Source organism: Parasteatoda tepidariorum, chromosome 1 (assembly GCF_982258835.1).
Source record: "Parasteatoda tepidariorum strain Cologne lab strain chromosome 1, Ptep-v5.0, whole genome shotgun sequence".
Lineage (NCBI taxonomy): Eukaryota > Metazoa > Arthropoda > Arachnida > Araneae > Theridiidae > Parasteatoda > Parasteatoda tepidariorum.
The window spans coordinates 137,573,173-137,597,480 of NC_141755.1; the positions used below are offsets into that span (position 1 = coordinate 137,573,173).

Here is a 24,308-nt window from a genome sequence, read left to right on the forward strand (position 1 = left end):
CAAAAAGATATAGGATGTGCGATTTCAACTTTAATCCATTAAATTTTATTTTGATATGGTTAATCGACTATACAAGCTACTAGCTGTTTCATTATGCTTAAGTGGAATTAAAAAAAATTTTGTTAAGGAAATTTTGTTGAAATTACTTTAAATAGCTGCCCCGTACATTGCAGGAAAGATGGGATTTTTCTTATAAGCAATTACATCAATTTTTAAATTTCGGGAAAAAAAGTTGTTTTAAAAAGTTGTCCAAGAAATTGAACGAATTTCTTGAATTTATGCAACTTTTTCAAAAAAGAAAACACTGAAAATCGGTAGATTTGCCAAGTTTAATAAATATGTGATAAAATAAAATTCATTACTACTAAATTAAATGCAAAATATAGATTATGAATATCTGAGAAGTTATAAGAAGTAGTTAGAATAACTGCTCAGTTATTAGTATACTAAGAAGTTAGGGTGCATTTTTCGGGTAAATTAAAAGACTTTGAAAACAAACAAAAAACTTCATACAAGGGATTTTAATTCATAAATACTCAATGTATTTTAGGTTCTTTTCAAAAGATAAATCACAAACAGAAAGAAAAGGGCTAAAAGAATCAACAAAAAAAACTTTTTTAAATTTTCAGAAATTTGAAAAATTTAAATGTTTGATTTCAGGATATGAAACGAATGAATAAATCTAAAAGATATGTATTGAACGCGTGTGACAGATAGATAATGTATAAAAAGAAAGTTCACAATACAGCCAAAAAAAGTTGATTCACAAACCTTCTGATCCGATTGCATATGTAGTTTGGGATACAATAAATTATGCAGGGGTGATTGTGAGCCCAAGTCAAAATTCCGGAAAATTTCTTGAGTAAAAAAAAAAAGTTTAAATCAAAAAATTAGAAAAAAAATTCAAGCAAGGTTTTTTCCTGTTTCTCAACATTTCTTAATTTACTTAAAATATATTTAAAATTTTACACATACCTATGATGACCTGGAGAAGTAATTGAAATTTACAAATATGTCTTTCTTTCTTGAGTTTATGATTATAATAACTATTTACTGATAAAAAATTAATATTAATCTTGAATATAAGCTTACAAAGTATCTCTCTGGCTCTCCCTTACAAACAAATAAAATAAACTGTGTTTTTAAGTTCCACCTTTGAAAATTTGATTTCCGGAAACTTTTGTGATCAATGATTTTTTGAAACGTCTGAGCCTTCCATCTCCGGAAACTTCCGGATGACGGTGAGCGAAAAATACGGAAATCCGGATTTTTCCGGATCACAATCAGCCCTGATTATGAGATCACAAGAATGATAAAATGTTAAGATTTACAAGCACGGAAAAGAAATTAAAAAAGGAAAAAGAAACGGTGATATTTAAAAAATATAAAACACAACATTCGACTTAAATTGACCACACAAAACAAAATCATCACTCAGAAAAATATTTTGCGGAATTAGTCTATGCTAAATGCGATAAATTGCAAAATATTTTTTTAATTTAGAAATAAATTAAAAATTAAATTGAAAGAGGATGTGTATAAAGACAGTATTACATTTTATCGAAATAAAACAATGCATTATATAGTAGGAATTCAAGAAAATTGAACACCCATATGCTATAAAATAACCTATCTTGATCAAATAAAAAATACTGAAACTTTGAATGATTGACCAGAGGGATAGTATTTATTATGTTCGATTTCAATTATTAAGGAAAATAATATGCATAAAAAGCCCAGAAATTATGCTACATATGGAATTTATGAACGTTGAATTCACTGCATGAAATACAGCAATTTGTAAAAACAATTTCCGCATTCTTAGCTGTCAATAACTACAATAAATTTAGGAAAATTTTTTAATAGTAACTCTTACAGAAACATTGCTTTACTTTTTCGTCTTAAGTAAATCTTTAATAATACAGGTTAAAATTGAGTTTTATGTCGTTTCGTTGCGTACAGTTACATGCGGAACATTGGGTAAATTTGGCAGAACGCTCAGCAAACTACTGTCGACTGAAAAAATAAATAAATGCAACACAAAGATGAATTCGAACACATTTAAAATGATTCTGAAGCAATAAGAGGAGTACACTTTCTATGAAAAGAATATAAACTTTAAATAATTTCCCTGAATTAGCTAAATTTGTTGATCAAGAATTATATTTACGAAATTTCAGCTCTTTTTATTTGCTAATCTATTTTTTTTTAAAATCTGTAGTTTTCTGAACATGCAATTGATAAAAACTTGACATTTAATGTTTCTTTCCATTACACATTATTTTTTATTTCTGCTCCTTGAAATTATATGAATAGCATACCCTTTCCTAGCGTGAATAAAAATATGGCCAATAAGCTTACCATAAATGTATGGTGTACATTTCCATAAGCAGGGCCGCCCCTGCTAAGCATTCGCCATCTTGCCAAATGCGATAAAATCATAAATTTGGCGAAAGTATTAGCGAATGATTTTTCCCACTGGAAAGAAAAATGTACATTTAACTCGATCCTCACAATTAGTATTTTTCATTCGACATTGCGTAACTCAAAGTTATTTTTAAAACAGAGACAACCATGTACTACTTATTAACCACCTAAACAAAGAATACATAATAACAACTTTACTATGACCTCCTATTTTTACTTGAAATATTACTCAAATTTCAGTTTTTATTTACTCATTTTCAATAAGCGCCTTCAATTATCAATAAATGCCTGTTACAAAAATTAAGTACTATAGCGATATTTTAGGGCACAAGACCTTATATACCCTACTACTATTACACATCCGCCGACAATCAAACCCATATGAAAAATAATGTGAGAAAACTGAATCCTCCATATTTAGAATTTCATACAGTAGCGTTTCTATTTAGGTTATGGAGTTTTTTCCTCATTATTGATACTACGATCATTCAACAAAAATTAATTCCAAGGAGTGATATAACCTGTCTCTAAAATTAACATTTTTGTTACGGCAGCCACGAAAGTGACATTGCATCGTACAGCTGATGATTGGATTTTCTTGTTTAAGTGATTCATTAAGATTTTGCAAGCATTGTAACAAAAATTGCAATTGACTAGTAAAAGCGTAAGCACATTCCAAATGTACTTTTCTACTCCAAATGTACTGCAATGGGTTTTTATTCAGGAGAATTTTCATATATGTATCAATACAAATAGGAATTTTCATTCCCATTTGTATTTATTTTTAACGTATTAAATTGAAATGTTAACCAATTGATTCACGAAAGTAAATAAATGTAAAGCGAGTAAAAACAAAACAGTTGTATAGTATCACCGGATACATAGAATCTTATAGTGCATCTAATAATATGATGAGGGACTGTATATGTACTAAAAGATGTTTGCTTACGCTTCTGCCTATACTTCCCACGTCCAAATTTCATTATCTACTAGCTGAATACCCGTTCTTAGTTCGGGAGGAATTAAAACAAAAATAATCAATAAATCAGTACCGAGAAACTCTACGAAATCCAGTTCAAAACTGAAAATCCAATACCGATATAATTAAAGAGATTAGCCGAAAAACTGAGTAAGAAAGTTTTAGGGCTATTAGTGACTCAGAGAAAATAGCAAAAAGTGGTTGCATCAATATGGGTTTGTTTAATGTAACTGTTTTTGCCATCAGTTTAATCTTAGCATAATTAACCCATATTAACTTGATATATCAAGTTAGTCAGCGGTAAACAAAATGAAGCAAAAAAATTATTAGTCCGCCTTCTAATAAATTGGTAAGAAAATAGTTCAGATACATCTTTTTTTTCGTTCTAAAAAAGTCACTTACCTGATTCTTCCACTACGTTTTTCAACTAATATGGCTAAAAATAATGAATTTTTTTTTATTTAATATTTGTTGCCCTTTTCGGTGACTTTAAGTTTGTTTTTTTTTAGTTCTTCCCATTCGAATAACTATAAAATGTTTTTAGCATCACTTGGCATGATACTATTGCTCGCAGTCAACTCATAATAGTTAAAATTTAATAATAGCAAGTAATATTCTCATGAACATATCCCTTTCGAGGGGCCGTAAAACAGTTATTTTAAAAGTATCGCTATTAAAATTGCTTAGTATTGGCGCTGTTTTAATAATAACTATATATCTATCAATATAATATTTTATACTTATATTAGTATATTAGGTACTTCTTACATAATCCTTCAACATTTGAATTTAGTGAAAAATACATTCATCAGTGGCAACCAACTAAATCTGATTTTTTTTTTTTTTTTTAAAAAATAGAACTGTTGTTAAAATTTGAAAAGGATTTTGGAGCATGGCCATTTCTATATCAGCCCTTTTATTTACTATTAAAATATAAGTTGTGGCGGAAAAGTTCTTTTATTGTTAATTCATTAAAATACTAATGCACTGTCTTTGCTACCACTGGAAAAAATATTTTCTGAAACTATGGAAATTCTTCTCAAAACTGCACCAATTACCAAGTAGTCTGTAGTACACAATAATTAAGCTTAGAATGGCGATATTCTACGGTTTTCCTAAATGAATTTCCAGTTTACCTTTTCTCCTTTAACTTCGCTTTTTAGCACATAGCTTTTTTCTTTTTAAATTAATACATAATATCAATAGAGCATTAGTATCAATAATAATACAGTGACTTTCTATGACTTCCCAAAACAATTATCTCTAATCCATTAATTTCGCTGTAGTACATAAGTTTTTTTTTAATATTAATTAAAATTTTACCAACATTATTTAAGCATCGTTGTAATCAATGATAGTGTGATGATTTCTGACGTTTCTTTAAAAGAAAAGAAAAATTCCATTACTTTTGCTTCCTAGTACATGGCTTATTTCTTTTACTTCAATTATATCAGCAATAAGGTGTCAAAAATATGGTGATTTTTTACGTTTCTACTGAACGAATTAGTACCACATTCCCATTAATTTTGCCTTTAAATACCTGAGCATTTTTTCTATTGATGCTGATTTTAAATAAACAAATTTTTTAGAAACACGTTTCAAAAGAAATTTAATAAATAAAAAAGAACAAGTCAACAAGTACCAGAAAACTTTAAAACTATAAATTTGGCGACATAGACCAAGCGTGATACCACATAATGTCGAACATTGAATCCATCTGACATAGTGAATTTAAATACGTGTAATTAACTATTATTTTTTGATCAAATAGAACTATAAGATAGAAATAATAACGAATGTTCTCTTTAAAATATGTGACGAATTGAATCGTCTACAGTTATATTTAAGACAATGACTAACGCTTAACCAATCAGAAAATTCCATTTCGTGTTCCGCTCATCCCGCTAGAACGATTAGTCGTCGAATGTTCTAATGTCGATAGTGACCCTCCTCGTGCTTTGAACTATCTGTGTGCGAAGTTTCATAGTTTTCGGTCAGATGGCTTTAAAGTCTATAAAGGACACACACACAGAAACATTCATTTATATATAGATAAGTAATATAAATATTTAGATCTGTTGGTGAACAGAAGTAATTTTTCTAAGTAATCATTTCTTTTAAAACATATTGTTCAAACAAATATGAGTTCACAGCCCTATTTTAATATTTTCGCTCACCAAACGGGCGGAAATATTAAATGCTATTTTTGCTTGCTTTTTGAAAAATGATGAACTTCATTGTGAATGAAGTTCATCATTTTTCTAAATAATGTAGCAGGTCTAGCTGTAATTTATAACAGTATATTAATGTTATTTGTACAAAAATAATGATTGTAAAATGGTTAATAAGATTAGACCACCTTTTTAAATAACTATCATAAAATGTAGAGCAGAATTATATTATAATTTAAAAAAACAATTCTTAGTTTCTAACTCTTTAATTAAAATTGTATTATGAGCAGTACAGGAAAAATAACTTTAAATTAGGGTTACAAAAATATTTATAGAAAAACATTATCTTTATGACTTTTATAAATTTAAGGCAGTCTGAAAACCAAAATAACATGGAAATAAATGAGAAAAAACTGGATCCTGCCACGCAATTTTTTGACCAATAAAAATGCACAGACATCAAAGGAAAACTTTGACACAGTCAATAGATTTTTATGTATAGTAAGAAATATGGTTTTCAGACAAAATATTACATACAACACTATCTAGTGAGTTTCATCTTATTTAATTGTTTTATAACCAGTGTTGAACAGCCTGTCCTTTTTTAGGGCTTTCAGCCATCAATGTTAAGCCCTATTGCCTTTTAATTTTGAATTCAGCCCATAGATTAAAGGAAAGCTTTGATCTAACAATGGAGTAAAGTATAGTCTTCCTAGAGGATTATTTCGAAGAAACTAAATCACATCATATGGAGAGGAAATTCATGACAGCCTATGATGGCTAGTCAAACAGCATCAGTGTTTTCACTACAGCGCGAGAATCTCACATATTTTTTTCTTTTCTCGCATTAAAAAATTATTACCGCGAGAAATTCGAGCACTCTATAAATCAATTTCAAAATTCGCAAAAATTCTCGCATTTTGAAAAAAGCTTCGAATTACGTCATTTAGAATAAAATCAGTTTCACTTTTCTTCCTGGATCTTCATTATTTTCAACACTTGCCCCGTTATCTATCTTCCCTATTTACCAGTAGGTATTGTTCAGAACCTTTTCGAACAACAGAACACAATCCCTCCGAACCATGGAACCCCTTTCAGAACACATTTCTCTGCAGCCACGTGTTTACTGTAGGTATGTTTTTTTACATAAGACGTTCAAATTTTTTCATGCACTAATGTAAGATGGACAAATACCTAGTAAAGGCAAAATCTTCTATGATGATGCAGCAAAAATATTCAATGCTTTAAAAAATAGAAGACGTTAAAAATGTATTATAATAAAAGAAATGATTTTTTTTCCAAGTCTATTTGTATTTTTTCAGTTTTTAGAAAGCTCACTTAACTTTCTGAAATCTCACCCTGTTTTTGAGAAAGGGTGAGAAATTGTCCCCCATTTTTTTTCTATGATGAAAACATTGATGAGGATCCTAACTTGTGATCCATTTTGTCACAGCAGAAATTTTTTGTCACCACTATTTTTGCGAGCAGAATTTGCATAGACTAACCATCATTGGGATTTTAATCTGAGTTGTTTCTTTTAAAGGTGAGTGCTCTGTTCCCTAAGTATCAATTTAATTTATTTAAATACTATTTATTTTAAATATATAACTTAGTTAAAATTTAAATTCTCAATAGAAGTTAAAAGACTTTTTGAATATTAATAATAATAAAATTAAGCTGTATTCTTCAACCCTGATCTACCAAATTTTTCTGATCATAGATCCGCAATTTTGCGTAGAGCAAAGCATCTTGAATTGTAAGAAATAGCTTTAATGAAATAGAGTCTACGTCAATTGTAAATGCTTGTTTTGGTTTGTGGTCCAAGTTAAAAAGATATTCCACTACGTTAGAGCTTTTAACTTAAGGATTTTTAAAAACTCTTATTTTCACTTACGTAAGTTTGACATCTTTTCACGGGCGCATGCGCATTTCGCCAGAACTGACGCATAATATTTGATGCCACACGCTTTTCAACCATTCAGAGGATATAGCCCTAATAAGGAAGGACATCTCTCGCAAACTAATGCTGCCTACCCCACTAATCATACTCGCCTGCTCTGTAATCATAACCATAATCAACCGCATGGACTATAATTTTTCCTTCAAAAACACTTTAGTCTCTTCCAATGTTTGCGCAATCAAATTACTCAACAATTGAGGGAAAGACTGAAAATTATTAAATTTGCACCCAGGGAGAGGGATTTTCTTCACCCTCGGTACAACCCCCTTTCGTTTTGGTTTGGAAATAGTATATTCTAAAATTCCAATTGAGCTATCCTACCCAAAAGGCCTCGCATGTCAAACGCAATTAATGTGCAATGGCATAAGTAGGATGACAATTCAATAAGTTCAGCTCATTTTTAAAGTCATGGTGAAACCAAGGATGGGCGGGGTATATAATAGAGGGATCGTTGATTAAATATCTTGCACGTCGAGGGGTCAGCATTGAAAAATAAATCTTTATAATACTTTGTTATAAAAAGAACATTATCAAATATTTCATTTTCGTTTCACTAATTCCTGAACAAAAATTAGAACTTAATGGTAACGCCAACGGACATTTAAGAGGTTTTTTCAGAAATTTAGATAAGACTTTTCGAATAAAAAGGTTAAAAAACGAAGCAAAAGTCGTAAATGTTTTCTATTTTCTTTAAGCTTTTCAGCAATTTTCTTAAGCAATTTTCATATTTTCAACAAGAAAAATCATGCTTTTAAAAAAAGTCCCAGTCCCGCCACAGCCAGGTAGAGGCACAATCCCCACCCCCACAGCCAGGTAGAGGCATAATCCCCACCCCCACAGCCAGGTAGAGGCATAATCCCCACCCCCCACAGCCAGTTAGAGGCATAATCCCCACCCCCCCACAGCCAGGTAGAGGCACAATCCCCACCCCCACAGCCAGTTAGAGGCATAATCCCCACCCCCACAGCCAGTTAGAGGCATAATCCCCACCCCCCACAGCCAGGTAGAGGCACAATCCCCACCCCCACAGCCAGTTAGAGGCATAATCCCCACCCCCCACAGCCAGGTAGAGGCACAATCCCCACCCCCACAGCCAGTTAGAGGCATAATCCCCACCCCCCACAGCCAGTTAGATGCATAATCCCCACCCCCCACAGCCAGTTAGAGGCACAATCCCCACCCCCACAGCCAGTTAGAGGCATAATCCCCACCCCCCACAGCCAGGTAGAGGCACAATCCCCACCCCCACAGCCAGTTAGAGGCATAATCCCCACCCCCACAGCCAGTTAGATGCATAATCCCCACCCCCCACAGCCAGTTAGAGGCACAATCCCCACCCCCACAGCCAGTTAGAGGCATAATCCCCACCCCCCACAGCCAGGTAGAGGCACAATCCCCACCCCCACAGCCAGGTAGAGGCATAATCCCCACCCGCCACAGCCAGGTAGAGGCCCAATCCCGTACCGACACAGACTGGGTAGAGGCCCGGCCCCGGCACGGTTGAGCCCCGGTTCCAGCTGGGGAGGGTAGAGAGCTTCAGTTCCAGCTGGGGAGGGTAGAGAGCTTCAGTTCAAGCTGGGGAGGGTAGAGAGCTTCAGTTCAAGCTGGGGAAGGTAGAGAGCTTCAGTTCAAGCTGGGGAGGGTAGAGAGCTTCAGTTCAAGCTGGGGAGGGTAGAGAGCTTCAGTTCAAGCTGGGGAGGGTAGAGAGCTTCAGTTCAAGCTGGGGAGGGTAGAGAGCTTCAGTTCAAGCTGGGGAGGGTAGAGAGCTTCAGTTCAAGCTGGGGAGGGTAGAGAGCTTCAGTTCAAGCTGGGGAGGGTAGAGAGCTTCAGTTCAAGCTGGGGAGGGTAGAGAGCTTCAGTTCAAGCTGGGGAGGGTAGAGAGCTTCAGTTCCAGCTGGGGAGGGTAGAGAGCTTCAGTTCTAGCTCGGGAGGGTAGAGTCCCAATCCCAGATCTCAGTTAAAGAAAGCCTTAACTAACCTGAATTTGAGAAAGCCCAATCCCGATCCTACACAGCCATGTAGAGGCCCAACACCGAACCTGCACAACCGGGTAGTGACCCAGTCCCGTACCGACACAAACTGGGTAGAGCCCAAGTTCCAGCTCAGGTGGGTTGAGCCCCAGTCCGAGAGCTCATTTGAAGAAAGCCTTAACTAAGCTGAATTTGAGAGAGCCCTAACAGAACTCAAGTACGTGTGTATTAAAAGAGAGAGTTAGAGCCTTAAGAGGCCTCTATAATTCCCCTCTCCATGACCACAGCTAAGGCTTTTAATGGAAAAGTTTTTTGCCCGTTTGCATTTTAATATATTTTCAAAACATTAAAAACTTATTTTTTTTGACATGGGTTTCTCTAATGCCTTGTTAAATCACATGTTTATTTACTGAAAATTTAAATTATCAATAGAGGGGAGATATCTGAAATCTTGGACCAATTAGAAGCCAGTTTTTTATCAAAATGCAGTCCACAGTTTCACATTTTTTAGAGCACATAACTAAGCAATCCATTTCAAACTTCAGAAAGGAATATTTCTAAATTCGTTTCTCCTATTTTGAAATGTGTTATCAGCAGAGAAATACACGAAAGTAGTTTATTGCACATTCTTTAAGATTTGATAATTTTTTATTCGTTATAGCTAATAAGCTAAATGATAAATACCAGAGCCGTGGCAGCTCAGAAGATAGAGCGCTCACCCTCAAATGAGGTGCCCCGAGTTCAAATTCCAACGATGGTTGGTCGATACGAATTCTTGCAATGTCCACTGTGTTCAATTAAAATATTCTCAATGATAGACGGATCATATGTTCAAGTCCTCTCTCCTTCAGGCTAACAGTAGGAGGTTTTCAAATTTTTCCTTTCCATTAAATGCAAATTTGGGTTAATTTCAGTTAATTAATTTATTTTTATTTCTAGCATATTAGGGAAATTTCTTTAATATAACCTCAAGCTTTAGAAATATACATTTTCCACCAATAAAATATAATGTAGATTTTAATTCCAAGCTGTTTCAATCAAAAGGTAGAATTTTAATTAAGATTTGCATTTTTTTCCTTCGAAATTCATGTATATTAATAACTTTCTACACCTATGCAAGTCTATATTAAGACAGCATTAAATGTGTACTTTAATCTGCACTTTCATTCTCAAGAATCGAAAGATTTTTAATGTAATTTCAAATGGGCTGGAATTTAACACACACCAAAAAAGAAAGTAATTTCGTTAACTAAAATTAATTAATGCAGCAATTAATTTAAAATAAATTTTAAAACTAAGAAAAGAAAATAATAAAAGTATCAATAATTTAACACACTGTTTTTTAACTTTTAAAATCAATATATATATTTAAAAAAATCAGTTAATTTAAATCAATATATATATTTAAAAAAATCAGTTAATTTAAATCAACGAACCCTGGTTAATTTCATTAAAAAACCGCTTATGAAGGCAAATTTTTCCCAACACTTAGTCCAGAAGTTCCCTTGTCTTCTGGATTGGGTTCAAAATGACAAGGCTTCAGTGTTTAACATTGATATTCGTAAACTCAAAGTTCAGTTGGCTGTTCAACAATAGCTATAGGAAAAAAATGGAAAGCAGTAGTATAAGCTGAGTATGTTAATGAAAGTTTTATTTATATAACTATCCACTGATTATTAACTGATATTTAATTACAGCTATGTTTTATTAATACGAATTTATTATAAAACTAAATAATTTAAAATCTAACGGTAAAGGAAATAAAAAAATTTGCATTAAAAAGCACAATTAATGGAGAAATATTAATTCTTTTAATAGAATTGTAAGAAATTGAAATTTAATTATTGACGCCAATAATACTCAATTACTTTTGGTAATATGAAATATTTGAAATAAAAAATTATCTATGTACTAAAGGGCAAAATTAATGGAAAAATGGTACTAATTAGTTCAGGAGATACGTAAAAAATCACCATGTAGTTGTAGACACCAATGATGCTTGGTTAATTTTGGTAATAGGAGATAATTGAATAATATTTATTAATACAGTAGGGAACCGATTATCCGGAACGATCGGGACCATCGCTATTCCGGATAACTGATTTTTCCGGTTTTCTGAATCGCTACAAAAAGCAGTTTTTTTTATTGTTAAACCCAACTAAAAAAAAAAAATATTTTTGGAAATGATCTTAAAAAGAAGAAAAAACGATAAAGTAATACAGTAATGATTATTTCTAAAATGATGGTATGGTAAACATCTTTCAAAAAAGAAAAAAATCCAATGAGGAAAAAATTTTTTTTTAAAAATGGCTGAAAATTTATCGAATTTTGTTCCGGTTTTTTGGTTTTCCGGTTTTCTGATTTCCAGATAACTGGTTCTGCACTGTATTAAGTTATGTGCTAAAATACAAAAGAAATGGAGAAATGGTACCAATTTGTCTAAAAGACATGGGGAAAAAAAAAAGCCACACTGACGTCAATGATGTTTAACTATTTCTTTGAATATGCACTACTTTTATTATGGTCATTTGTGCAGTTTTGGTACCAATATAGATACAAAATATCTTATGAGTAAATTAGGTACCTATTAAAACTGCATAAATGTTGTGAATTTTTTGAATCGATATTGTGACATTTTTTCTAAAAACAAGATAAGCGAAAAAATGACAGTTGAATCTGGGTTGTTTACGTGAAAAAGCTACTTTTGAAAAGGTCAAAGTTCAAAAAATTAGCCCTCTTCCTTGCTACTCTGAACTTTATATCTACCTCCTACCTTGATCACTAACAAGGTGGCCACTCAAATCAGATTTCAAATTTCCCTGATTTTTCCAGATAAAAATCTTAAAATTTTCAGGGTTTTTTTTCTTTTTTCTTATAAAGTATAGGATGTGTACAAGAAAAGTGTCTATATTATAAAATGTTTTATTCAAAGTGCTATTTTTTTAACATATCATCTTGAAAAAAATAATTTATTTTGACAATTTTCAAGATTTTTTATTTATTTTTTAATGTTTTGGTACAAAATTTTGAATCAAAAATCATATATTGACCAACAAAGGAGTCTTTTTTTAAAAATTAAAATATGTTAAAAGAGGTTAAAATGAAATAGAAAAAATTAGCATTAATGCAACAATTGTAACAATTTGTCAACAAACATTGCTGTTAGCGATTGTAAAAAAAAATGTGTGATTGGTTGGTTTGCTCAAAAAAAAATAATTCACAGATTTCTTTGAATGGGAGTAGAAAAGCTTTCAGAAAAAGAGTGCGATACAAAATCTATTATCATAAAATTATAACAAACTAATTTTTGGAGAATTTTATAACGTTAAAAATACAAAAACATTTTGTCAAAATAGAGAAGAAAAAAAAATAACCACCAAAGTATCGGAACAAACTTGAGCCATAAATGGATTCAGCCCAAGGACAGAATTTAAAAACAGAAGCTCATATCCTAATCCCTTTTTCCACCAGAATCTTTCCTAAATTCCCATAGCGGTCAAAGGTTTCCACATTTGTTTAGCAACCGTGGGAGAATTTTATATGGCATTCTAGTTTAACAGAACTATAATGGAGCAAATTCTGATGCAAGCAAAGTATCGCTAAGTTGATGATATTTCAACTGTTTGGCGATACATTTCCGTTAAAAAAAAAAGTGGATGAAATAATTTAAATTAAGAAAATTAGCAAATAATTTAAATTAGTGAAATTAAAAAAAAATCAAAAAAAATTTCCAGCTTTTCTTTAAAATTCCCTGATTTTTCCAGGTTTTTATCCAAATTTCCCTGATATTTCCAGGTTTTTTCCAGTATAAAAAAATTCCCTGATAATTCCAGGTTTTCAAGGTGGGTGGCCACCCTGACTAAACATATTTATTGACTACTAAAAGTTATTTTTATTGAAATCCTCTTCACATTTCCTTGTTGGAACGCTAAAAGCAAGAGAACCTTTCCTTCCTGTTATTAAACAAAATCATAGTTTCTCAGACATTAAAAGCATTTTTGTTCTGCAAATACCAAATATGCATGATTTTTCAAACTACATTTTTTGTAAGGATATTTAAAACATCTACATTCTCTATTATTAGACGCACTATAAGATTCTATGTAAAAATATAATTATCAGGTGATACTATACAGCTGTATTGGGTTTACTCGGATGAAACAGGTTCCCGACCTTGTATCATTTGGTCAACATTGTAATGCAATATGTTAAAAATAAATACAAATAGGAAGTATATAAGCAGTGTTTTCACTACAGCGCATTACATTAAAAAATTATTAACGCGAGAAAATCGTGCACTCTATTATTCAAAATGAGTGAATTTTGGAAAAAAATTAGTCTTCTGCTATTTTGAATAAAATTCGTTTCACTTTTCTTCCTTGATCTTTCATTATTTTCAACATGGATCCAGGTTATCTAGCTTCCCTATTTAGCAGTATTGTTCAGAACTGGTGCGAACACAATTTTCTGCAACCACATGTTAACGGAAGGTAAGATTTCTTCATGTAACACGTCTAAATTTTTTTCAATGCTACAAATTTACTAAATGATTCCGAATTGTTCAGCATCTGTTGCAAGGTCATTTAGCACTCAAAACCGAATTAGGACAAAATATCTTATACAAATGACTGATAAACATTTGAGCAACCTAATGAGAAAAGCTGATGAAAAAGTAGATATAGAACGTTTTCGATATGATGATGCAGCAATATCAATGCTTTAAAAATTAGAAGATGTTAAAAATGTATTATAATTAAAGAGATATTTTTTTTCCAAGTCTATTCGCATTTTTTGTAATTTTTAGAAATCTTTTTGAGATCTCACTGTGTTTTAGAAAAAGGGTGAGAAATTCTCTCATTTTTTTTCTGTAATGAAAGCACTGATAAGTATATAAAAAATCTCCTGAATTAAAACCCATTAAATGTACGTTTAAATATAAAAGTATTGCCTATAAACTAGTGTAAATCATGACATTATTAAAAACTACAGCTCGTCTAATAATTTGATCTAACTATTATAATATACTAATATAATGCTTAATATAATAAACATTCTATATTATATATCGTCTGATCTATCCTATCGTCAAATTTAGATTATATATCGCCTAATTTAACCCATTGATACACTAACGTAAACAAGTGCAAACCGGTTTCAGTCACATAAAAACAATACAGTTAAACAGTATCACCTGCCCTGTGGCAGAATTTTTTCGAGATATCTGCGACAAAATTCTCTAGCACTATTATCGTTCAGCAAGATACTTTTAATAATAACTACTAATATGCTACTGATTTAAAATCTCAAAAGCGCTGTGTTAACAAAAAAAAAACTTTTTAATTTTATAATAGAACTTGTAATAATTTTTAATTCCAATATTATGGGTTATATTCTCAACAAAAAAAAATTGGGGGGGGGGGGGAGAGCAATGCACAAATCATCCCTTCTTCGCATTTTGTAAATAATCATCACAATAAAAAAAAATTAAAAATCATGAAATCGCTAGTAGTAATAGCCGAAAAAAAATTGACGACGAAATCATGCGGAACAGAGTTCTCAAATGCGTATTTCGTTCGGAGATTAGGTTGTTAGGTTTATTTAAAAACAAAGAAAATAAATTACATTAGGATATGTAATTTATTTTGGTAACTAAAACTGACTACTTACCTTAACACAAGGACTGAAGAGACCATTTCTCACTCTTAATTCAAACGAATGAAAAAAAATATTCAAAAACGTTATCTAATTTTAAATGAAGAAATTTTTATTTTAATAAATTCTTAACAGTCTTATTTATTAGTTTATTCATAATTATAGATCTAAGTTTCAAGCTGTCACAATATGCAACTTCATTTTTTTATAAATCCTAGTATAAATATATTAATTTTTTAATTGTTTTGTTATTTCGTTCTTTTTTTTATTTTGGTGACTATCAAAATTTCATTTCATAATTTAATTTGTTGTTGTTGTTGGCGTATGCCTGTTCAGGCTGAGGGGTGAGATTGTTCTTGTTTTCCAGTGATGCCATCTAAGGCCAAGAATTCGACTTCTGCCACACCCATACATCTCACCCGTTTATAGGGTGTAACCTATTCATACATCCGTTCCTTCATCCACAGATCGTAATTTTGACCTAAATCAGAGAATGATCAATCCCCAATTCAGTACCCCCAGAGGTTTTGATTTGTTATGGGAACATGTAGGGCTTAGCGACTCGACGGATTTAATCTGTATCAGTCACCATCTTACTTATTCCTATGGCAAAAACAATGAAGAAAATTGATTGCTTTATAACTAATAACTTTGAATTATAAGATAATGACAGGAATCACTGCGATTAGAAGCAGAAAAAAAAATCTACATAGCTGCAATCAACATTATTTACTCAAAAAAAAAATTATAATACATGTCATAACTTGTGCTCAGTGCAAAAGCGATGCAAGAACGAAAAATAAGAGAGATTACTACTCGACTTATGAAACGTTTTTATACATTTCGTTACAATAAAACACATTTTCCAAGTTAATTAAATCATTATTTTAAAGCTAATAAACAAATACTGAAAAAAATTTAAAAATTTATAAAATTATGGTAATTGCCAGTAAGTTTAGCTTATTTAACAGCATTTTTATTGTTCTATTTTGAATACAGTGATATTTTATTTATAACTCTTGAACAGGCATACTTTTTTTAAACTATTATTATGCTATGTACAAAAATTAAAAGAACTGTAAAATATTCTGCTAACAGTCCACCGAAGGCTATGGCTGAGCCAAAGAGGTCAAAAGGTTCAAAATTTCGTGACCAACGCCATGTTTGTGGCGGTGTGATCATTATTACGCTCAGACCTCCTTTACTTCCCAGACAAGTTGGTAGTTACGTTATATATATTAAACCTATTTTGTCATTTCTGCTATTTTTTGTTACTTTTTTCTTAAATAGCAAATGCAGACCTGCCAACCTTAGAAAATAAAAAAGCAGGAGACTCTTTCTGTATCACGACATAGCGCAATATTGAAAATTAAACCTGATTCACACTTCCTACAAGAAGTTTATTTCAAAATATATTATTTACATTACATAAAATAGACCACAATAAGATTCTGACACTGACTAATAAAGATACGTGTTCTTACTATAAAATATAAGGTTCTATAGAATTATATTAAAACATATCTTTTGATTTTTTCAAATTTAGGAAGTTCAAAACTAACAAAATATGTCAATAATGAATACAATACTTTATAAATGCATATCTTAATTATTTTTTTTTAACTGCTACTGTTTTAAAACTGCAGATGTTGCTGATTTAGCATTATTTAAAAAAAAAAAAAAAAAACTGGCATCTATAGAAAGTAAAAAAACATTTTGCCTAATGGTGTCCAAGATATCTCCGATTTTGCCATTTCATTGGTTATTGCTGCTGTTTTGGTTCACACACACCATAATTTTTAGTGATGTTACGGGGCAAGGTTTTTCTAAATAAATGCCAGCACACCCTGAAGGCCTGAGGGCGAAGATTTGAGACAAAAGCAGGAGAGTTGGCAGGTCTGCAAATGATCATACTAACATGATGTTCCCTCCACTCTACTTATGCAATTAAAATAATGAAAAGTGAAAAACTGTCATAATATTAAGAATTAAATTTTTGCATTAATGTTAAATAACCTCTATATAATCAGCAAAAAAATTCTGCTCAAACCGTAATGTTCGTATCATAACAAATATGAAAAACGTTGCACAGTATTAAATAAAAATAAATGCTTAAAATGTATCTCTCAAAGAGAAATGTTATTTTTCATTTACCTTTCTCTTTCAAAATTAATAAGATCATAAAATAATAACTACAACAAACATGTTTTGACAGGTAACTCATTAATATACTGTTGACTGAAATTAAACATCACCTGAAAAAAGCACCGGAGGCACTAACTATTGTGTAAATGCATATCAGGCTGTTGAATCTAAATATGTTAATCAAACCTAACTAAGTTACCAAATCAAATCAATAAAGTAATTAAATAATTATCTAAATGTATTTAGATATTCCTTAAATTAAAATATAAAATTTATTTAAAGCTTGCAAAAATAAAAACATTTTCTTCCTCATTCTATTTTTAGAAACCAAATTAAGACTTATACAGTTCTAAACTTCAATAATTACTCATTATATTGTACATACAAATAACTTTCTCTTACTTGGTATTTCTTAAAAAATTGTATTAAGTTGAAATATCTTTTTGTTAATATTTTTAACTTAAAGGATTAAGGCTCTAAGAGAATGCTAATAATTGATTAACTATTTATAACAGTGATATATAATTACATGTATATAATTAATCTGTATCATATTACATGTTATATCACATGATATATAATTACATGCATTTACTAAATTGAATACTGTAGCAGAATATTGTTTTTTTAAATATCTAATTATGATCGATCAGGGTTGGGTTTTTGACGTCAAAAAGTGGTTTTTGACATGACAAGGGTATAATACTGGTTTAAACCGTCAAAAACCCGTCAAAAATGTCAAAAACTGAAGTTTGCCAAGAAAATATATAAACTTCAAAACTACCAACAGTTGCCATGCATTATATTGAAATTTAATTATACTATAGGTAATCAGCAGGTTTTAAAATATTTTTTAATTAAAATTAAGGAAAAATAACAGATTTAAAATCTCAGAAATTTATATTCAAATGCATGTGCAAAAAATTTTTTTAAATATTTATATTTAAAAAAATTTTTTTCTTCTTTGATACTTAAGAAAATTAAAAGTTTATTACTATGCATTTTTGACATATAAGGAACATATAACTAATATTTATAAGGAACTTACAAGTTATGTTGTATAAATACAAACTTGATACAAGTGTGGTATTGCTTTTATGATGCTTTGTTACTTTTATATATATGTGGTATTGCTTTTATGATGTTTTGTTACTTTTATCTTTGCTGCACTGCTCTGCACTGCTATAATTACTTTAAAGTTTTAGTTTCTCTTTCATAAGTTTTCACCTGCCTTTTTCTGCCCTTAAATAATTTAGCCAAAAATAAAATTAAAAAAAAAAAAAAGAAATAGCAAGTATAGCCCTACTTATTTTGTATCACAACCCTGTGGGGCTCAATTAAATCGTGATGTACAAACAGATGTTCAAAGTGAAGAAAGTAATTCTTCATATGATTTCTTTCGTGATACATCTATTTCACCCGTTTCATTTTTAAATGATTCTTTATCAGAATCTGATTCGTCAGATGTGGTAGAACCGAGATATAATCTCAGACCTAGAGATCCTCAGGGATTTGTAAAAAAATAAAAGGGTGTAACTACTTTGTAATAATGTGTATTTAATGTGCTATTTTATACTATGTTTTTGTCATTGTATATATATATTATAATTCTTTATGTTGTGTATGTGTAAAGTGCTTATCATGGTAATCAAGAAAGCTTCGTGACTAAATCTCTTCATGTTACTGAACTAAAAGCAATTTAATGTGAACTTTAAGGACGTTTAAGTGGAACTCTTTCAGAATTAGTCTGGTTGGGAGTCTGAGTGGATCAGTCCTATGGAAGTGACTGCTGAGTTGTTGCCTGTGAGTGGATCTGTCTCAAAGAGAAAGTGTTTGCTGAATCCTCGCCAGAAAATCATGCCGGCCACTCTAACTTCTGAACTCTTCAATGGCGTGTGAAAGATAGGTACTCCTGAGGCATCATAAGGCCACAAATATCTCTTGATTGTTTCGCTTTTCATTGGTAAATGCTCAGCTGCGTGGTAGCCATTGTCTTAAAAAAAAATAATATTTCATGATACCTATATGCATCATTGATCCCTGCTGCAACCTCATCCATAAAACACAACACCTTCTTGTTAATTTACTGAATTGAACTTTCAAACAGACACACTGCTCATCCTGATCACTCAGTTCTCCCACAATCTTATAATATAACTTAGCTGTTGAGGATCCTCATATTTTTTTTGTCTCTTAACCTCAGCTCTCCAAAACCATGTGTGTCCTTTCCTTTCTCTCTCACCTCCTCTAACCAAGCCCCCAAAGCATACTCAACTCTTATTGGCTGTTACCACCATCACAAAATAAGTAGGGCTATACTTGCTATTTCTTTTTTTTTTTTTTAATTTTATTTTTGGCTAAATTATTTAAGGGCAGAAAAAGGCAGGTGAAAACTTATGAAAGAGAAACTAAAACTTTAAAGTAATTATAGCAGTGCAGAGCAGTGCAGCAAAGATAAAAGTAACAAAACATCATAAAAGCAATACCACATATATATAAAAGTAACAAAGCATCATAAAAGCAATACCACACAAGATACAAGTGTATAAAAAAATTTTTTTAATGTTATACCGAATATCTTTATTATCCAGTATTTTAATTTGAATTTAAAAGTAGTTATATTTATGAATAATGATAAATATAATTCATATTGTTTATTATATTTATTTATAATTATTACACTTATCATTCTAAAACAATTTTTATCTCTTAATTTTTTTCTTCTCCACTTGTATTAAGAATACAAATAATGCATATCTGGAAAGCAAGAAGTAATTATTCAACAGCTGAATATTTAGATATTCAACAAAACTATATCGTATTCAGCAAAATGAAATTCACAAGTATTTGGATAAAATAAATTTTCTGCATAGTAAATGAATAGGCTGAATATACTGTAAATCGACACTAACTAGTTTGTGTATTTAACAGAAAGCACTTAAATTTGTATTGTCTTATGTTAAAAAGATTATTAAGAAGATTTAAAAGAATATTAAAAAGATTTTTCTTTAAAAGAAAATGTCTAATGTACAAAACTGCTAATGTTTATCTTTAAAAATGTCTAATTTTTAGTATAATCTATATACACTAAATTTGGTTATAAATAAATTTCTTAATAATATCACTGCAGATTTTCAATAACACATGAAAATGAATACATAATATTACGAAAGATGTGAGTTTTCAAAAGTACAAGATTTTGGTTACTATTTAAAATATAAGTGTTTCTTCAAAATTTTAAATTTATTTTTTCTAGAACATATTTAGAAACACTATCCTTTAAAAAATATATAAATTTTATGTATTAATTAAATTTCACATATTAATATAGGTTTTTGACATTTTCGACATTTTTCACAGTGAGGTTTTTGACGTGACAGTTTAAACCATGGTTTAAACTGTCAAAAACTGTCACATGTCAAAAAACTGCCAACCCTGTGATCGATTCATTATAACTACTGATTTAAAGAACAGAACATTGTTTTTTTTCCAAATAAAAATGATCTTATTAAAATATTTTAAAGTAATTGATAAACATTACAAAATGCTTTGTTTATTTGCAAATTACTTTATTTTGATGTTTGTTTGAAAAAATGTTATTCCAATAGGATTATTTTAATCCCCTAAACAGTAATACAGACATATCCTGAATTTGAGACAAAATCCGAGAATATATCAAAGATAAGTGTATAAGTACCAGAGCTCATTCTAGGCAGGGTAAACAGGGCGCAGCACCCTACTGCCCTTTTAGTCAAAAGAATCCACCCTGTTGCCCCTGAAGTAAATTAGTGTCCTGATGTATTAAGACTCCATACCCTTTTTGCTCTTTCTTTCCTCAACTCTTTATTTTTTCCCCAAACTCTACAGTGGATTTCTCAAACTTTTATTTTTAACTCTTTTTATTTAGTTTGTCATTGCTGCCAATACAAAGATTTATATGAGACAGGAAAAATAGCCAACAAACCCCCTTGTTGCACTCGTCTTTGAAAGTTTGCAGTTACTTTCACTATCATTAAATCATAATTATTATTAACCATTTTAATTATTAAATCATAACTATCTATACACACTTAAAAACATACATTTATTATTTTATTAATATATGCATGCATTTTAAATAAATTACCAAGCTAATTAGCTCGATACATATGTTAATTTATTAATGAAAATTAGTAATTAATGATTGCTTTGCTACTTTTAGTAAAGTAAAAAAAAAATTTCTTTTACTAATAGACAATGTTTTTTAATAAAACGTGTAAAGCCCCTGGAAAGAAATTATTGCCTTTTTAGAATAATAATGCCCTTTTTTTAAACTTTTGCACCCTGCCCCTTTTTTTTTTTGCCTAGAATGAGCTCTGAAGTACAATCATATTTTTATGAGTTATAATTAAGGAATTAATTTATGACTATTTAAATGCCCAGTTTTAATTACCTAATTAAACGTTGAACTATTTTTTAAAAAGAGTAACCGTAGATATATAACGGAAAAAAGTTATTGTAAATAGAATTCGAAGTATTTACAAAAGGTGGAATTGTGAATTGAATTGAATAAAATAAATACGATTATTTGTAATCGAATGGTTTTATTAACAATATAAATTAATAAATAGCTTTGAAGACTGAGACTTAAGATAGTGGTCCTCGTAAACTCGATAACAGTTTTTTGCTGTTTATCATTTTTTATCAGACAATATTTATGAAAGCTACCTCTATTCACAAAAGATAAACTGCGGAATTTTTTGCAGTTTATCATTTGTGAACCGAATTAGCTTTCAAAAATATTACCATGCGTTTTCTGGCATAAAATATTACATTGGTATTAAAGTATTTCGGGGGAAATTTTAACTTATCGTTTTCTTTCACAAATCTTTTATTGCGAAGTGCCCTTTCACAAAAAATGTTGCCAGACCAAAGTAATTCACACCGAATTATTAAACCGAATAATTGAACAGAAAGTAAAAAAACATAAAAAGATTATAATTTTAAAATTTCGAATGTTGGATTGAATATTATTCAAACTTAAAATATATTAGCACGATTGGTAGCAGAGTAGTAGATAAACGTCAAGAAACGAATTTTCTAGGCGGCTTACTGTCTTACCGCTAAAAACAGTTTTGCTTACTTGAGAACTGAAGGAATAGTTTTTTAGCACCAGCAAAACCTCAATTTAAACAATGAAAATAAACTTTAAAAATAATTCAATAGTATGACGTTTTTATTTTCAATGTTTTTGAAAAGCACGATGCTATAGAACACCTCACCATACAGTTAAAAAAAAGTGGTAAGGAAAAAGACCTTTTGAGATAAGCAAAGAATTTACAGTCAAAGACCTATTATAGAAAAACATGTGCTAAAAATAACTAAAACGAAAACAATCAAGTTAACATGCTGATCTATTTTTAATACAAAATTTTTCCATATGAGTAGTTTTAGTCTCCAACTTAACACTCGCAAAAGTAAATATTATATTTCATTACTGGAGTACTTTGAAAAATATAAATCTTATCGTAACATAAACAGTTACAAATTTATACTACAATTGACCACAGACTTTGATTGTCCTAGAGTTACATCTACATTAACCAGACTAAAGACAAAACATTATACCCAGATAGCTAAATAAGGTTTTTTCGAACTCAGCGTACGAAAAAATACGTGCCACCATATACCTCAATGTATTCACAATACTTGGCAGATTGGATACATACAATTCCTACAATAGATATTACAACAAATACATATACCTTGGAGCAAAAGCTACCTGACACGTACGTGCTAAAATGGGATGCATTTATCCCTGAAGTGTATGAACTAGGGTCAAATAACGCAACGGACCTCGAGTACTTTACAATAAATGCACTATAGTTCATCAACAGTATGCGAAAGAAAAACAAAAAGAGACGAAAATGCCACTCACCCGAGCCACCGATGACCCAGCCCCACACATCTCGAGCAGTTCATAGATGTCTTTATTCAGCAGCTGTGCTCTACTACGCAGAGTGCAAGTTATATATTGAAGTCAATCTGAATCAGTCCAGGGTGAAATAGCTAAAAAAGAATTAATAATACTTTACGATAAATTATCTTAGTAATTATACACAAATGTCAAACCGTAGTAAAAAGAAGTTAAAAATCTGAAGAGTCAAAGGACAAATATTCAAGATAAATCCTGAAAGAAAAAGAATATTAATGAAATGCGACATTCATAAATAGCCATGGTCATTAATCTACACGAATTTCAAATTCTATCAAGAATAGTTTAAAAATCGATAAATTACTAATTAACTTAAAACTATGTGTATACATAACATCCAGTAAAATATTAAAACACTTTCGAAATCATTTCTTTCACTTATACGATTAGAAAAAGCTATAATCTTAGAAAAAGTACAATTATGCTGGGCGTCTCCTTTTTTTTTCTTATCTTCCAAAAAAATATAAAATTTTCTCTACGTCCGAAATTAAGAAATCTTCCTGAGAAAAAGAATTTGAAGTTCTGAAGGCAAACTATCCCTTGGGTTAAGCAAAGATTTACACGATTCAGAATCAAACGAAGATAATATTTAAATTGCCGCTTTAAAGAAAAACAATTGAAAAAATTCGTTATTTATAATTTAAATGATAAAAGCAGGATAATCAAATGCTAAACCTTAAAGATCCAACAGAAACCGTCTTATTACCAGCACGCCAGTAAAGGTAAATATAAACAGCATACCGCGTAGGCGGGAAAGTAAATTTTTCGAAGTGATCGCGGTGGAATTGAGATGAGTTGAGCTGTATTCGGGATGAAAAGGATCTGAACCATTCGCTTTGAACCTCCGGGACCGTGAAACAAACTTTCACTTTAAAGGCTAAGACCAACAACCAATCAGATGAAATCTCGATACTTGTGGCCTTCACGTTACGCTCTTTCATGCAAATGCGCGAGCACATCCTCTTACATGTAGTTTCTAAACATTCTCACGTGAGAATGACACCTGTACTATTGCGATAACTGATGGCGA

The 24,308-nt window shown here is 30.8% G+C and overlaps 1 long non-coding RNA gene across 3 annotated transcripts in view; it reads right to left on the reverse strand.

Annotated features, from left to right (window-relative positions):
• The window catches only part of LOC147817076 (uncharacterized), a 43,050-nt gene extending 18,942 nt beyond the window's left edge, over window positions 1–24,108 (reverse strand). The window contains exons 1-2 of one of the 3 annotated variants that reach the window (XR_015430203.1): window positions 23,954–24,108; window positions 23,222–23,352 (exon numbers count right to left, since the gene is read on the reverse strand). This is a non-coding gene — a long non-coding RNA (uncharacterized LOC147817076). The remainder of the gene's footprint in view (window positions 1–23,221; window positions 23,353–23,953) is intronic. The other 2 variants (XR_015430202.1, XR_015430200.1) reach the window with 2 other exon arrangements.
• Window positions 24,109–24,308: the final 200 nt, after the last annotated feature.